This window comes from Vicugna pacos, chromosome 4, assembly GCF_048564905.1.
Source record: "Vicugna pacos chromosome 4, VicPac4, whole genome shotgun sequence".
NCBI lineage: Eukaryota > Metazoa > Chordata > Mammalia > Artiodactyla > Camelidae > Vicugna > Vicugna pacos.
In genome coordinates this window covers 66,623,901-66,641,987 of record NC_132990.1, presented here as the reverse complement: position 1 = coordinate 66,641,987, position 18,087 = coordinate 66,623,901, and the positions used below count along the sequence as shown (strand labels likewise).

The 18,087-nt window shown below is 47.2% G+C and overlaps 1 non-coding gene across 1 annotated transcript; it reads left to right on the top strand.

Moving 5' to 3' along the window:
- Positions 1 to 17,061: 17,061 nt before the first annotated feature.
- TRNAA-UGC (transfer RNA alanine (anticodon UGC)) lies at positions 17,062 to 17,135 on the top strand. Its single transcript has one exon. It is a non-coding gene; the product is annotated as a tRNA-Ala (tRNA).
- The last annotated feature ends 952 nt before the right edge of the window (positions 17,136 to 18,087 follow it).

Here is an 18,087-nt window from a genome sequence, read left to right as displayed (position 1 = left end):
TTGAGAAGGATTCCGAGGTCGTGTCTGGCTCGATGGAAAAAAGCATCATGATTCATGTGGTTGGCAGGTGCATATTAGAGAGAGAGGAGTGGTTTATCAGAAAAAATGGCAAGAAGACAGTGGGCAGGAAGATTAGGAAGCATGACAAGCTTTGGGAGAGATGAGGCCAGGGCCAAATTGTCCAGGGCCTTGAGTGCCAGGTTGGAGAGTTTGGATTTGAATCTTTTTGACTCTGCGAAATTCCATTGTGCCTTCTAAATAGAGAGCTAATGTAATAGGGTTGCAGTTTTGAAAATATCTTTTGACTACCTGGAGAAGGTGCTTTGAAAGTACCCCGGAGGGGGTGGTGGTGGCATTGCAAAGGGAATAAGGAGGCTTTTGCAGTCCAAGGTCCAGGCAACAGATGACGCCTGCTTTTCCAATAATATGTGAGCATCTTCTCTGTGCCAGGCATTGGGCTTGGTGTTAGGGATTCAACACAGAGCTAGATAGCCCTGGCTCCTTCCTTTGAAGGAGATCAGATTTTGGTTGGGAAGACATCAGTCCAGGGATGAAGTTGAGAAAGGGTGCAGGAATGGGCATCTGTAGGAGAGCTCTGTGTATTAGAGTTCTCCAGAGAAATAGAACCCATAGGACATAATCAAGATATGTAGAAAGAGATTTATTATGAGGGACTGGCTCAGGCAACGATGGAGGGGCTAAGTCTGGTGATTTGCTGTCTGCAAGCTGGAGGCCCAGGAAAGTCAGTGGGTGGTACAGTTCCAATCCAAACCCAAAGACCAGAGACCCAGGGGGAGCCAGTGATGTGAGTCCCAGTTCAAGTCCAAAGGCCTGAGATCCAGGAGCGCCGATGCTGGAACGCAGGAGAAGATGGACGTTGCGGCTAAAGCAGAGAACAAATCCATCCTCCCTTCCCCCTTTCTGTTCCATTCAGGCCCTCAGCAGCTTGGACGATGCTCACCTGCACTAGAGAGGGCCCTCTTGACTCAGTCTACCTATTCACATGTTACTCTCTCCCTGAACACCATCACAGACACACCTAGAAATAATGTCTTATCAGCTATCTCAGCATCCCTTGGTCCAGTCGACACATAGCATTAACCATCACGTCCCGTTGCTGTATGTTGTTTACTCCAGAAAGTTTTGTGATTTGGTGCCTTGACCTCATCCTTTCTTCCTAAGAGGGGAGTAAGAGGAAAGTAAGTTTCTCTCTCTCTTTTTATTTTATTTATTTATTTTTAATTTTTTTATGGATTTATAATCATTTTACAATGTTGTGTCAAATTCCAGTGTAGAGCACAATTTTTCAATTATACATGAACATACATATATTCATTGTCACACTTTTTTCTCTGTGAGCCACCACAGATCTTGTGTATATTTCCCTGTGCTATACAGTATAATCTTGCTTATCTATTCTACATTTTGAAATCCCAGTCTATCCCTTCCCACCCCCTGCCCCCTTGGCAACCACAAGTTTGTATTTCTATGTCTGTGAGTCTATTTCTGTTTTGTATTTCTGTTTTGTTTTGTTTTGTTTTTAAGATTCCACATATGAGCGATCTCATATTGTATTTTTCTTTCTCTTTCTGGCTTACTTCACTTAGAATGACACTCTCCAGGAGCATCCATGTTGCTGCAAATGGCGTTATGTTGTCAGTTTTTATGGCTGAGTAGTATTCCATTGTATCACTTGACTTTCAATCATACCAGCAGCTGTAATAAAGCAGGAACCCTTTCCTGAGTGTTTCTGAGTGCCAGACGTGATGCTGTGCACATCTCATGAATTTTTCTATGTAGTCCTCTCAACCACCAAAGGAGTTAGGACTGTGTTCTCATTGTGCTGCTGCTGAAACTTCATTATGGTTCAGAGACATCAGGTAGTTTGTCTAAGACCTCACAGCTGGAAAGCAGCAGACCCGGGGCTCCAAGCCCAGTCTGGCCAGGCTCAGAGCCCACGGGCTTTCATCTGACACCACCTTCCTCCTGCCTCTGCCATCAGCCACTCTCGTGGGTCCCCTTTGCAGCATTAAATAGACCCGCCGGCTTTCTGATTCCACAGGGGTACTGCGCCCTGATTGTTTCTCGTTAGCAGTTGTCTTCCCTCGCTCGGCAGGCACTTGGTTACATAATACCTGAAAATATTAAATTAGTTTTCCTTTACAGGAAATTATGTTCCATTAGGGCCACTGACATAGCTATTCCGAGACCTCCAAGAGAGCTGTGTGCTTTTTGGAAATGTCTGACAAATCCGATTGCTCTCAGACAAGGAGCTCTCTGAAGGCCTTGTGGCTGGTTGAGAAATTACGCATTAAGTGGCTTTCATCATAGACATAGGAGGCCCCGACAAGAGAGTCATCAGAGCTGCCTCCGGTCCCGCTTCGGGCAGAGAAAGGGAAAAGGGCAGAGGCAGGCGGGCATCTGCCCACACCGTCCTCTGACGTCACTTCCCATCACCTGGCCTGTCACTCAGCACAGGTGGGAGACTTGCCCCAGGGAAGAGACACAGCCAAGGAGCTGACTACCCTGCATGCCATTCCTCTAGGGGGCGCTGCTGTGGTCAGTGGCACCAGGGTACTGCTCTCCATGAGTCAAGCACCTGCTCAAATACCAACTCAAAGTGCAGGGCAGAGTCCACCTTGGTTTGACGTCAAAATCCTGCAAGATTTGGCTTCCATTTAGTTCTTCAGAATGCATCTTCATATGGAGCTAGTGGCCTTCGTGACTTCCTGCTTCTCCCCATGTTTGCCTCATAATCCGACATCTTCTTGGCCTTGTCTGTTGTGATTCCTCCACAAGGAAGGCCTCCCTTCTGTCTCTGCATTTTCAAATCCTACCAGGAGTTCAAGCCTCAGCTTCAAGAGCACCTCTTCCAGGAAAGGACTCTGAATCTTCTCGTCAAAGAATTCTGGCCCTCTCCTTTGCATACCCGCGGCACTTTACGGCATGTAGTCAAATCATCTTATTTCTTCTCACCTTGTATTAACGTTATCTTACACAAATCTCTCTCTTGCTACATGGTAAATTCTTCAAATGGAAGGAATATGTTAACTTCTCTGTCTCATTCCCCTTACAAAGACTTGCATGCAGTAGGCATTTAACACAACCGTGCTTTACATGTTCACCCCTTTGGTGGTAACTAGAGACTGAGGTCCCACGGCCCTCTGTCCACTCATTCATTCTCCCTCCAGTGGCCCTCATGAGCACCCTCCGACCTTTCTCCACGCACACGCCTGGTATCACTAGTATCAAGTGGTACTGATGCAGGTCGGGGGATGCGCTATGGGATGTTAGGACCCAGGACATGGGCGTGCTCTGAGCACAAGTCTCTACACACGGATTCATAGGCAGACATCTTAAGACTGCATCCCTATTTCCCAAAGGGAGAGTGTGTTTCAAACTTCAGATGGATTTGATATTTGGTTTGGGGAAAGGGCACTGAAATTGTACAATGACTTGGATCTTGCCTGCTCCATCTAAGGTACTAGTCCTTCCCAGCCTCATCCCTCAGCGCCCACCACCTGCCCTGTGATCTAGGCACACCAAACCATGCACTGATCCCGCAGGACCCGATGGGAGGGCTGGGACTGCCACTCCCCGGCTCCTATCCCTGTCCAGATGAATTCAGTTAAAGACAAAGACAAAGATTCAGGTAGGAAATAAAACCAGTATTAGATTCACTAATGGTAGAGCTGTTTGGAACTTCTTGCCTGAATCTGGACTGTGGGACTCACCCACCCTGGGACAGATGGACATATAGGTCTGTCTGAACCTGTAGGAACAACACCCACCACTCCTGGACAGAGGCAGCTGAGGGGAACCCCAAGAGACATGTCTTTACCCATGCCTGGAAGACATCATTCTTCCTCACTCTTCCTCTATGTGTTGCTTTTGGACAACAGGATGAGGTGTTCTGCAGTCTCCCAAGTCCAACTCATTACCCCTCCTTGGGGAGAAAGAAAGGTGGGTGCAGAGAGAGGAACCCAAGGTACCCCCAGTTCTCCTTCCAGGAGAGGACCAGAAGCCTCTGCCTCTCTATACATCTGCCGGAGCAGAGCTTCCAGAGATTTCCCCTGATACATTTGGGTATCTCTCTGCCGTCATGCCTTTTCCCAGGCTGGTCCTTATTCCCAGAGTGTCTCTCTCTCTTATTTCTACCCAATAAGGACTTACTCAAACACTCCCTCTCTCCGAAATCTTCCCAGATCTGTCTATTTTCCCCAAGTGGTATTCAGTAACCTCTTCCCACTTCCTTTATCACAGCACTTAACCACTGATGTTCTGGAGACACGTGATGTGTTTCTCCGCTCCCTACACATTTGTACCTCTTTTCCCTGAGCTGCGGTCTCCACAAAGATGGTGCCTGTAACTCCAGTGCCCACCCCAAGGCTGGCACAGGGTCTGTGCTCGTGAAGGCTGATTGAATTCGCTCAGAGAATTGGCTGTCCAGTGGGTGGCTTGGGGCTAAGTGCAGTGATGTGTCACCCTGGGCCAGATATGCCCCTCTCCACCTGATGAGAACACAGTTCTCTGCTGGTGTTCCCGTTCCCACATCGGGACCCTGGAGTACGTGATGCGTGAAGTTTGTGCTCTGGACCAGCGTGTGAAGACCTGTTTCTCAGCTGCCCGCCCAGGAGCTTCCGTGGTTTTGCTCAGGGCTGACTCTATTCCAGCAAAAGTCCGCTTCTATCCTCCGGCAGGTTGAGCAGTTCAGTGAGTGGCCCCATGTTCTCCTAGAAGCTTGTCTGTGGCCACAGGCATTGAGCACGAGCTTCTAATAATGCAAGAAGCAGTTGACGGTCTTTGATTGCGGGGATGTTACAGAAGAGTAGGGGTCCGGGCTGGGGGTCTGACAGCTCCAGGCGCTTGTCAGTTTCTCAGTGTGAACACGTGGTCCATTCAGGCTAGTTTTCCTCTCTCTTAAGCTGGAAAAGGGGCATAATCTTAATTGGCCCTCATCACAATGCTGGGGAGTGCTGTGATCATTGCCATGACTGGTATTCATTTTTTCCTTGCCAGGCTTAAGCTGATGTAGGAGAAAGGAAAGATCTGTGCTTTGAAACAAATGAAAAACAGAGGATGTTTATTCCATGGTTAGGACCACAAAGGTTGTGTTAGATGTTACATGGAAAATGCTTGGCTAAGCTCATGGTAAGTAGACACTCAGCAAATGGCAGCCACTGTTATTATCATTAACATCAGAGAGGGGGAGTGACTCACTCAAGGTCACACAGCTGGTTAATGACAGAGCTGGACCTGGAATTCGCACCTGGACTTTTGGGCTTTGAGTCCATTGTGTATCTCTTGCCCCCCACCCCTTCTCCATGAATCTGTGTATATAACCTTCCAGATCCTTTATAGGTCTTGGCCATACTCAGCAAAAAAAAAAAAAAGGAAAAAAGAAAAAAACCCTTTTCCACCACGATGCAGGGAAAAAATTACCCTTAATTACTGGGGCTTCTCTACAATTATAGGACGTGCATTTGAACTCTGAAGGGTCCTCTCCTGAGGATAACCTTTATTTGCCTGATTGCGTCTGTTCAGTTAATTCTAGCTAATTACTATTTTCTTCCTATTAGATTCTAATTATATACAGTATTTTCATTATAAAGCATAATGTTTCCCAGAGAACCATGTCAATTATACAGGCAGTATTACCGGAGGTCTGGTTTACCTCATTAAGCCCAAGCAATGAAGCCATGCATCTGATTAAACCCACAGTTTTCGGGCTGGACTTGAACTATATGTGGGTAACAGCGACTTATCTAAAACTTGCTGGGTGAGGAAGAGGGCTAGAGTGCTTTAGGGGAGCCCCATGAGGGAGGTGGGGGTCCATTTGGTTGCCTTCAGTTTTCTTCAGGAAACACAGGCCCTGATCCACGGTGTCCATACTGTTTGTGGATTGACAGTCACAGTTTTGTCTATTTCTGAGAACCCTATGATTTTAGTTTGACTGAGACATGGATTTAATGTTGCGGTACAAAGCAAGCCTTACCCTGGATTCAGAAGCTTCCAGGAGGCCTCCAGGCTTCATCACCTCCACCCCTCCATATGCGGACCACCTGACCTCTTTCTTAGCTCCTGACTCACCCATCCGTCCACTGTCCGGCCTCTCTCCTCAGATGTCTAGTTGACATCTTACTCTTCACACAGCCATAATGGAATATTTGATTTCTGGCCTCCCTCAACCCTGAACCCAGTGCTGCTCCCATCCCAGTAAGTGTCATAAGCATCCACTCAGATGCCCAAGCAAACAGCTGAGAGGACTTTCTGATTCCCTTCCTTACTTCATCTCTCATGTCCAGCCCATGAGCATGTCCTGTGCAGTCTAGTCCCCACCACATCTTGGCTCCATCCTCTTCCTCCCACCACCACTGCCGCCCCCCTGGTCCAGGCCATCATGTCCCTACTATATATAATGGCCTCCTAGTTGATATCCTGTTTCCTTCTCATCCCCGTACTTGTGTCCTGTCTCCTAACAGTAAATCAAGGTGATTTACTCCCCCAGCCCCCCAAAAATGTCAGACCATGTTACTCTCCTACTTAAAACTCTTAGATATATTGTTTTTTTGAGTTAAAGCCAAACTTCTTACCGTGTCTGTAAGACACTCCATGATTATTTTCTTGCCTACTTATTCAACAGATATTTAGTGAGGACCTACTGTGTGCGTGGTACTGTGCCTTACAAATACCTCCTGTTGGTATGGGAATAAAATAGATAAAGATCACCTCCAGAAATACCACTTTTCATATCACATTGATAGTACTTAAAATTTCATGTGTGTGACTCATCCAACTGGATTATCTAAGAGGTCTGGGTCCACATCTGTCCCCAGAGCTCCTGACCCAGGCCTGGAAGCGTCTCCAGGAATGTGAGCTGTTTTGCTGTGATTTAACACTTGGGCAGAAATTGGGAAACAAAGTTGATTAAAAAATATACTTTTATTGGATTCTAAAGGAATTAATAAAATCCTCCCTTTGGGGATTAATAAAGCAGGATTTTTCAATATTAGCTTTATTTTTTTCTACTTTATAAACGTATTTTAATCAACATTCTGGGCTTTAAAGGATGGACTCAAGCTATGTTCTCTACTTGGGTTGGGGGGTGGCGATTTCATCAGCTCATTTGTGGATGAATCGCATTATTTTATATTGGCTGCTGTGTTGGAAAAATGTTGTCACCATTATTTCCCTAATCAGAAAAATCCAAGAAATCCGTGAAGTTCAAGCAAAGAGGGACATAATCTTTCTTAAGCATCTCATCATCTTGGAGTTAATTTTTTGTCCCAATCATAAGCCATCATTTTATTGCTTTTGTTGAGAGAAGTTGAGTACATTGTCTAAACGCTTGGTGAATTAGTTGTAATAAGACTGATTGTGTGGCGTCTGGAGCCAGAGTGCCTGGGTTCAAAGTCAAGATCTTCCATGTATTTGTTGTGTGTGATCTTGTGGTCATTTACTTAACCTGTGCTTTACTTTCTCCATTTGGAAAATGAAGATAATACTTCCTAATGCTGGGGTTGCTTTAAGAATTAAATGAGCGAATCCACTTAGCACCATGCTTGACACATTCGTGCTTCCTTCAGTGCTAGATATTATTACCTGGATCTAAACCTAGACTGCTCTTACCTCCAGACTACCATTCTTGCCATCAATAAATACCTCTGGCTGCATCAGTTCCACTCAGTAAGTAATAACTCATTCTCTGATCCTACCAAGACACTTGTAATGCACGCATTACTGTCTCAATTTACAGATGAGTAAAACTGAAGACCATAAGCCTCTTGTCCACGGTCGGGCAGCAGGTACGTGGCAGGCCTAGAAGTCACACCTGAGTTTGCCTGTCCCCACAGCTCCTGTTCTTGATTGCCCTGAAAATGTCTTGTCAACTTCAAAATGTAACGTCTCTTCTGCATATGGACAGCATTAAGAGACTGAGCTGTGTCTGCTGCAGATTCCTATGTCGAAGCCCTCCCCTCCAAAGTGACTGTATTTGGAGATGGGGGGAGGTCTTTGCAGGGGTGATGAAGTTAAAAGGAGGCCATTAGAGTGGGCCTCAACCCAGTCTGAATGGTGTCTTTATAAGAAGAGGAAGACACACCAGGGATGTTCACACACAGAGAAAAGGCCGCGTGAGGACGCAGTGAGAAGACGGCCGCCTACAAGCCAAGGGGAGAGGCCTCAGGACACTCCAGACCTGCTGGCACCTCGATCTTGACCTTCTAGCCTCCCAAACTGTGAGAAAACGTGTGTTGTTTAAGTCACCCAGTGTCTGCCGCTCTCTCACGGCGGCCCTGGCTGACTAGTGCAGGAGGGGATGTTGTTAGGAGAACGGGAAGAGATGCCGGGTGACCTGTATCTTATGTGTTAGGGTGTTCCTGGCACTTAGTTCCATGCTGGGTTCACAGCAGGAGCTGAGAAAATGCAAGGACCAGTGTCTAGCAGAGGTCTTTTCTTCTCAAGCCCAGCCTGGGCCCCCGTGGTGTGCTTGCTCCCCGCCCTTCCCCTTAATGCCCTGGGCTTCCTTCCCCACTGGCCCCAGTGCTCCAGGATGACTGGAACCACGCGTGTCTTTTTGTCCAGCACAGACTAGCACAGGAGAGCTTCTGGATAGTTACGTATTGGCTGCGTGTCTGTAACGCAGTGAGGTCCGCGGGCGGGGCATCTTCCAGCTCTGCAGACCTCATCTCTAGGGAGTGCCCTTGCCTGGGCGAGTGCTCAGGGGAGGGGGTAGGTGTTCTCTGCTGGGTCCCTGCCAGAGCACCTGGAGCCGCTGAGTCTGGGACACGCAGTTTGTCTGTCTGAGCATTAAGGAACGTCACCTGGATGTACTGAAGACGTGGGACAGGCTGTCAGCCTCAGGCTCTACCTCCATTATCTTGGTGAGATCTGAGGTTTGAGGCTGGCTGGGAGCCCCTTGACAAGGGGGACTGGAGCCTGAGAGTGAGGCATAATCCTCCCATGTCTGGCTTCTCTGTGGGGGCCCACCTTCCCGAGAAAGGGCACGACATGGCTTCCTACAACAGAGATGCTCAGCCAGAATGCAGCCCCGACTCCATTCTGGGGCTCGGGTCAGGGTGAGAGGTAAACGAATTTGTTATGGGAAAGAAAGGGGCCCAGGTCCCTGAATGACTGCGTGAGCAGAGCTAATCCTGCAAGACCTCTCTCTCACCCAAACAAAGACACTGCTGTTTTGGGGTTGCCACTGCAGTTAGCATACCTTGACGGCTACACTAATACACTAGAGTGTTGTGTTTTTTGGTGCCCTTGAGATGACGTCATCTCTTTCCTTGCATCACATGATAGCATGTGGGTCTGCCTCTGGGTTCTGTGGGAGCTCAGACTTGGCCTGGAGTAGATGTTCTGGAAATCTCCTCCGAGGAGGCGGTGATGTGCTTGAAACAGCAAAGACTTAGGGTCGTGTGGACCCGCGATAGCATCCTAGTGCCTCCAGTAAAATGAGTTTTGTAATTTCAAGTAAGAAACTTACCCCTCCTCCTTGCCTAAATTAAGGAGACCCCTTGTCATACTGGTTCTGGAAGTTTCACTCCCAGGAGAGTGCTTTCTCGTCACCCAGGCTGGGTGAGATCTACAGAAGCTCTGTGTTTCTTGTTGCTAACCTTTCTGCACTTGTGAGACCTTGTTTCGATGTGATGCTAACAGGAGGGAGGCTGTGGCATCAGTGTCCTCTCATAACAGACTTTGCGAAAGCAGGGACCGGACTTGTTGAGTTCAGCCCTTTTATCCTTACCCCCCAGGAGAATGCCTGGGACACTGCAAGTGTAAAATAATCAACGGTTGGTTGAGTAAATAGATAACTGTATAAATGAACTTAAACTCTTTGAGCCTCAGTATTATCACCTATAGTCTGGACATAACACTAGCTGTATCCTGGGGTTTGGTAAAGATTAATTGAGATCATATACATAAAGCCCAGCCTAGCTTAGCCCCTGGGATGTGACAGCCCCACAGCATTAGTTCTCTGCTACCCTGATGGATGAGGAGTTTACCAGGCGGAGAAGGGAAGGAGCTGTCGTAGAGGAGGAAATGGCTTTGTGCAAAGGCAGAGTGGAGTATGTTGTGTGTGGAGGCTGGTCTGGGGGGGAGATGCCCTCCCTGGACCACGCTGGAAGGGTCTGGTGTGTTTAGTGCACAAGAAGTAGGAATATGTCAGAACTAGGACTTACGTCTCCAAGAAGTGGTGAGATTACAAACATTTAGCCAGTGAAAGACACATCCTCGTTCCTAGGAATTCATGTGGTCTCTAGGGGGATGGGAAGTCGCACTGAGCCTTAGCAAAGTCGTGCTGCTGAACTGCAGGAGGAAGGTCAAGTGCGAGTTAGAGCGTGGCCACGTGGACAGAGGTTGGTAACCATGCAGTGGAGTTTATGTCGGGGGTTAAGAGGAGGTGAGACAGCGTGGAACCAGATCACTGGGGTTCTCGGATGCCGAGTTAAAAGGGCTTGTTCCTGGTCTGGGTTGCACTGTGTGGAGAGAGAGAGCTGCAGAGAGCCTAGGTATTGTCAGTACCAGAGGGGCATCCTTTTTGCCTGAAGGAGGCAGGGGGCTGGATCAGATGCCCTCTAGAAGTTTCTTCCCACCACAGTGCTCTGTGGTAGCGGTAAGACAGATAGAGGGAAACCAAAGCCGGGGACCTTGGCCTGGATTTCTCTCCCTCATAAATCTCCTCCACTGCCAGGCGCCATCCCTCTGTCCACAGATTCATCTTCTCCGACTTCCTGCAGGAACAGGAGGACCTATTGGCCTCGTCCTGTTCTCCAGGCTGCGAGTGAGAAATGGAGTGTTCGGACTGGCAAAGGCCCTCACATGGGCAGAGGGCAGCTGAGCCGGTGGCCAGAGCCCCCAGGGGAGAGCCAAGGAGGCAGGTGGACCGTCTTGTTCCAGAGGGGCTCTCCACCAGGACTGTCCCAGAGGGCCACACCAGGCTAGGAAGTACGGCTTGTCTTTTTGCCTGAGTGTCTTTGACCTAAGCTTGGCAAATGGTGGAGGAGATTGCAAACTCTAATCAAATCCTTTCCCAGTGCAAAAGCAAACCTGAGCTAAAAGTGATTTTTATGTGATTCTTTCGTTTTGGTTCTTTCACACACTTGGTGGCTCAGATGTGAGGCCCTGTGGTTGTGTGGAAAGAGTTGACACTTTAAACAGCAAATCCTGTGCTCTGGCCTCAGTCTGGGGGTGCTCTGTGCCTCTGTTTCCTCATCTGTAAAACAGGAACAAGAATAGTGTCCACCAAGAAAATAGATAAACAACAAGGTCCAACTGTAAAGCATGGGGAGCTGCATTTCATATCTTGTAATAACCTATAATGAAAAAGAGTAAATTACGTATCACTGAATCACTATGCTGCATACCAGAAACTAACACAGCATAGTAAATCAACTATACTTCTATTAAAAAAAAATAAAAAGAATAATGCCCCCCTTAGATGGTTATCGTGAGTCTTAAAGCTCCCAGAATCTTACCAGATATACAATAAGCACAGAAGAAATATTCACTCATCCTTGATTTAATTATTTATTAGAGAACAAGGATGAAAATGAGTGTCACTCAGGGTTGCTGTAAGGGTCTCATTCATTCATTCATTTGTTCAGTAATATATGCAGAGCCCCCATTAGGGGGCAGGCAGTGTACTCAGCACAGGGCAGGGCGGGGTGTGGAAAACAAAATGACACAGTTGCTCTCTCTGCAGCTCACAGACTGGGGTGGGGGAGACGGATATTAAGCCTGCAAGTGCACAGGCATCAAGGTACAAGTTTGTGGTGATGCTGTGAGGGAGACAGGCGGATGCTGTGGAGGGAATAATAAGGCGGGGACCGGCGGGAGGGTGGTCACAGAAGGTCCTCTGGGGAGGCAGCTTGAGCGCACATGGGAAGGATGGGTAGGAGTCCCGGGTGCTCCTGGAAACAGGTCTGCAAAGACTCTAAGAGGAATCAGCATGTGGCATGCTTGAGGGTGTGAATGAGACGGTGAGGTTAGCAGGGATCAGCTGGGACAGAGGCTGAGCTCTCCTCTGAGTATAAACTGCAAAAGCAATGGCGGGAAATGCTTTTGTAAACAGTAAAAACCCATGCACCTATACAACTCCCCGTGTTTTCCAGCATAAAATGGTAGGCGTCGGGATGAACAGACTGGCAGCCAGTCGAGGAGTGGCTTGTACCCCTTTGCTTTTGCCGTTTATACTCAGAATGAAACAACTGCCTGAAAACTATAAATACTAAGCTACGAAATCTCTGTGTGTGTTTGTGTGTGTGTGTGTGTATGTGTCTGATTCTGATGCAGTGTTTGGAGACCGGCCGCTGAATGCTGTCCCCTGGATGTGCATTAGGCATGTGGAACCCCAGTCTCCTGCTCTGTAACAGCGGGGCTGCGTCCTCCTCTCACGGGGCTTTCTCTCTCCGAAGGTTGCTCTGGGGAAAGCTCCAGCGAATGTTGGTTTGCTTTCCCTCGTCTTTCCTCTGTGGCTTAAGCTTCACTGTCTGGTGCGTCTGATGACAGTCTGCGTCGGAGAAAGACATTAAGCATTCAGAGCCGGCTTCTCCTCAGTCTGTGTCCTGCCCACCACAGAATCTTGGAGGACCTACTGGGGTCTAAGCACTCTAGAAGCTGCCCCTTTCTTAAAGGAGCCGCCCTGACCTCCCCTACCCAGTCGTAAAATCCATCAAATCCACACACCGTTGCTGCGGAAGTCAAATCCTTCTTTTAATTCCGATCAAGTGAGCAAAAGGGAAAATAAGGAGGGGTCCCTCCAAACGACTCATGAAAAATATGTATGTTCTTTAAAGGAAGATGGCATACAAATGGGGTATATATTTTTCCCGAAAGGGAGGAAATAAAAAAAAAATGCAGGCTTTTAAACAGAAGACTTCAAGCAGGGAGTGGGAGAGGAAAAATATGTCTCTTAAATGCATTCAGTGCCATTGCCACGAGGCTGCTGAGCTAGGGATTGTTTATTAGAAGATAAGATAGTGAAAAATGTATTTTGCAGAAAGAAAATAGTAAAGTCAGGTCTGAGGCAGATAAGAAGCCAAATTTCTATTTTATGCTCAATTGAGTGACTCAGTTACATTATCTGGGAAGCAGGGTGAAATAACACCCTTTGGAAATGAGGCCCGGGTTGCTCGGGGTCTTCTTGCAGCCTTGGCCGAGCTGATCCCAGCCTGGTGGGGATGCTGCCTCCTGCGAACGGTGCATTTGCAGGCTGGGGACGACGGGGAGAAAGGTTCGGATCTTTTCCCTTCGCCTCCTTTTCTCCATCTTGTTATATAAGTGCTTCCTTTCAGCTTCATGCCTCCTCTTCTGCTGCCGAAGGTGGGAAAATAAAGACACACTTATATCTAAGATGAGGCTGCGCAGAGATTGGCCGATGTTCAAGCTGGAAGCAGCATCACTCGAGATCGGCGGGTCTAGGGGGTACAGATCCTGGCCTGTGGTCGGGGCTTTACGTGGCAAGCACAGACAAGCCGTTTGGATGCTTAGTAAGTGGGGTGCTGTTTTCCAAGTTGTCAGAGATCTCACTACTCCCTTTTTTTCTTGTGCACCTGGCTGCTTTACATAGTTTTTTCCTATATGCCTGGTCCCTGGAGAAATATAAGATGAGTACCCCAGATGTTTTCCAGAATACTCATGTGAAGATGGGGAAACTTCCATCCAGAGAGGTCAAGATTCTCGCCTCAAGGCACACAGCTAGGGATTGACTGCATCACAAACGGAACCCAGGATTCTGGGCTCCCCTCCCAGTCATCCCTCACCCTTTCCTCATGTTCAACCTCTGTGTCTTTTCTCACTTGAGGAATTCTTAATTGATAAGTCAGTTGGGTGTTAGAGGGACTAGGCAAACGGAGATTAGTTTAGTTCAGCACATATTCGTTGGACCAACAGTCAGGTTAGCAACTCAGTCTGTTCTGTTGTGGAGAGAATAATGGCCCCCAAAGATGTCCACGTCCTGCTCCCAGAACCTGTAAATAATTTCACAGATAAATTTCACAGAGTAAATGAAGGACCTTGAGTTGGGGAGATTATCATGGATTGTCTGGGTGAGTTCGGTCTCATCACACAGGTCCTTAAAAGTGAAGAAAATTTAAGGTCAGAGAGAGGAAGATGGGGAAGAAGGGGTCAGAGAGCTAAGACAGTGCTGGTTTTAAAGATGAAGGAAGGAGGCCGTGAGCTGAGGAGCATACAGTGTCTAGAAACTGAAAGAGACAAGGGTGTGGTTTCCCACACACAACCTCCAGCGAGGAACAAATAGGAAACTAATACCACAGACATCGAAGCCCGAACAAAATTCCACATTCCCATGCATTCTCTCGTTCTCTCTTTCCTTCAAGAACATTTCTATGAAGTTGGTTGAAGCTAATTTCTAGGCTCATTTGGAACTCTGCTGTGGGATAAACAACCCCAAGAGTGAAGGTAACTGGAGGAAAACTGAATGCAGTAAGCCATTGTGTATCAGAGTACAAGGAGTGATGTAGTCATTTTGTTCTGGCACCTTGATGTTTTTCATCAAGAATGGATGTAACCTAAAATGAAATACAATATGAAAATGAATGTATGTAAGTATATGTATGGCTGAAACATTATCTTTAAACCAGAAATGAACACATTGTAACCGTCTATACTTCAATTGAAAAAAAAAAAAGAATGGATGCTTAGTGAGGGAGAGTACCTCTCCAAAGTTGCATAGGAAATTCTTGTCAGGGTCAAAATTAAACTTCCATTTTTTTTCTGCTTCTATCCCAGTGTTTCTAAGTTTCTCTGTCTTAATTTTTGGATTGGTTTAAAATACTATCGGTCCATAAACTGACTGATATTTCATCATCTGACTTACCACGAAGAAATTGTTGCCATTCAGGGAGAAAAAGATGACCTTTGCTTGGTCATTTGAATATTCATATGGACAAAAATCAGCCTTGACCCCTCTTGCACACAACATATGCAAGTTAATTTGAGACAGAATAGAGACATGCACAAGAAAGGTGGAATGATAGAACTTCTAGAAGAAAACATAGAAGAAGAACTCCTAGAAGAAAACATAGAAGGTCTTCATGATTTTGGTGTGGGTAAAGAATGCTTAAGCAGGACACAAAAATTGCTAACCATAAAAGAAAAGAATGAGAAACAGAATGTCATTAAAATTAAAAACATTTGTTTGCTGAAAGACACCAGTAAGAGAGTGAAAGAAAAGTCACAGACTGGGAGGAGATATTTGCAATACAGATATCTGACAAAGGGCCCCTACTAGGAATATATAAAGGATTATTAATCAATAGAAAATGACAACCCAATGAAAAACTGGCAAAGACTTGAACAGACAAAAGACTGGCACCAAAAGAGGTATCACAGTGGCTGATGAGCTTCTGAAAACTCCTTAACATCACTAGCCACTCAGGAAATACGAATTGAATGAATATGAGATGTGACCCCACACCTACCAACAAGAGTAAAATGAAAAGGACGATAGTATTAAGTGTTGTCAAAGATATGGAGCAGCTGGGACTCTCATACATTGCTGTCTAATACTTCCCCCCGTCATTGTATCTTTGAAGTTTTTCGACGGCAGAAGCCACATTTGATAATATTCGGATACCTCCCACCTCCTCACCTGCCCTGTGCCCTTAGGAAGTGCTCAAGTCTTTGGAATGCAAGTCACATTCCAGATGAGAGGCTGTCAGCCCAGCAAAAGGCAGTGACCATAATGAGATCAGTAGAGAAGATCCAAATAATCTCTCAGTCTGGGAGGACAGGGAGGTGGACGGGTCAGTGACCCAACTGCCTGTCTTCCCCCAGGAGAGGGTGCAGCCCTTACCAAGTGGGCTTCTGGGTCATGAGGAAGCAGCAAGCATTGTGGGCTCTGCTGGGCTTTGGAGTCTCTGGAGTGTGCTGGTTAGTATGCCAGTTCTGCCATTTACCGCTGTGTGACTTTGAAGCAGTGACTCAACCTCTCTGGGCCTTGCTTTCCTCATCTACAAAACAGAGATAGTAACGGTATCCACCTTGCAGGATTGTAGTGAGGATGAGTTGCTAGAAGCAAAACACCTGGCCCACAGGTCATGCTCAGTAATGAGGCTGTCCTTTTTTTATTTTTACTTCATGAAGTCCTCTACGGAGACCTTCACGTGTTGTCTGACAATAACCCATTGTGGGAACATTCGTGCATTTTTCTGTGTATCTTCTGGAAATCTCTTTGGTTCACATTTAAATTTGGTCCTCAATTAAAGTGCTGACAAGCCTTGACCAAGACTTTTGGGCTTTGGGGCTGGTGGATTCCGCTTGAGAAAGGTGAGGTTTGGGGTGCCCCTTGGAGGGTCCAGGGCATCAGTGGCTGTCATTGCCCATATCCTGCTGCACTCAGGTGTGAGGAGACAGTGGTCAGGGAGGCAGCCTCAGAAAGGCAGCCCAGATGGAACCTCCCATCATCACCGCTCCTCGGGAAAAGGCAGAGATGCCGGGAAACTGTGCTGGGGTGGCCCCGTGCTGAGCATACACTGAAACTGTTTATGCCTTGTAGACAAAAGAGCCAGGAGTAAATATTTACAGTCGGGGAGCCCGGCATGCTGATGCGTTGATGGAATGAGAAATTGTGCATGCGTTTATGTGTGTGTGTGTGTGTGTGCGCGCGTGTGTGTGAGACAGACAGAGAGAAAGGGAAGAGAAAGCTTCACCCTCTTCCTCCGCCTGGAGAACTGCCAGGTGAAGTGGGAGGGGTTGTGGATGGCGTGAGGTCACAGTCAGGTACCCCCTGGCCTGCCCCTGCCCTTCCACGTGTCTGGATTACCACATGGAAGGCAAGAAGCAGAGACTCCCACAGGCGGCCCCAGGGGAGCGAGGTTTACTGTCTGGGTGAGTGTGGTTGCGGCAATAGAAATGGACACCCCCGACCAGGGGCTCCAAGGATACAAAACACTAGAACTCATAGGGGCCAAAACTGGATGGTGTCTCAGAATCCAAATAAGTTCCAGAACCTTCAGCACCAGGATTTGTAGATTTGATTAAACATGCAGACTCTGGTGTCAGACTGCTTGGATTAGAAATGCAGCTCTATTGGGGGGCGTATAGCTCAGTGGTAGAGTGCATGCTTTGCATGCACGAGGTCCTGGGTTCAATCCCCAGTATCTCCATTAAAAAAAAAACAAAACCCTAATTACCTTTTCCAGCAACCATAAATAAATAGGTAAAATTAAAAAAAAAAAGAAATGGGGCTCTGGTTATGTGAGCTTGGACTTTCAGTTTCAGCTTCTGCATGATCAGGATAACTCTACTCGCTCCTTCAGAACGCGGCTGGGCAGCAGAGTGCCCACAGAGCATCCACTCACCCACTCTGAACACAGCTTACTTTGTGAAAACCCTGGCATGGCTGCCCACTGCTCTTAGAATAAAACCTGCATTTTAGTCATATCTCAAGGACGGTGTGTGAATCTGGACTTTGCCTTCTCTCCAATTTCCTCTACCCCCGACTTCCTCTCTGTCACTGCTGGCCCCTTCCTGGCTGTTTTTCTGTTCCTCCGACACATCAAGGACTTACGAGCCCTTCTGCCTAGAGTGGACAGTCTCCCCTGGGATCCTTACACGTCTGGGTTCTTTTCATTCTTTATTCCTGCCCCCTTTCCCTTAATCGAAAGAAGCCCCACTCCTTCACATGATCAAATGATCCTGCATCACTGCTACCGAGGGTCTTATTATGACCCCACATTTTTGGGTTTGTCTGTTTACAAGTTTGCTGACTGTCTTCCCTAGAGGGAAAACCAGGTTCTTGAGAACAGGAGCCTTGTTCTCTGTCTATCCCCAAAGCTTAGCTATCCCGGCCCCGAGTAGGTGCTCGATAAATCTTTGTTTGTCCGGAGAATGAATAGATGAATGGATGGATGGATAAATAAATTAAAGATGGCAGGGTGTTCCAGCAGGGTAATGGCAGAAGGCTGTCCTTTAAGTCCTCCGTAGTCCAACGATTTCTCACTTCCATAGTCTGTTTAGCTCAGTGGTTTGTAAGAGAGTGGCACCCCCCCAACTCCCTGCCAAAGGGCAGTTTGGAAATGGGGCACATTTTGCAGACATTGGGCATCCAGTGGGTGC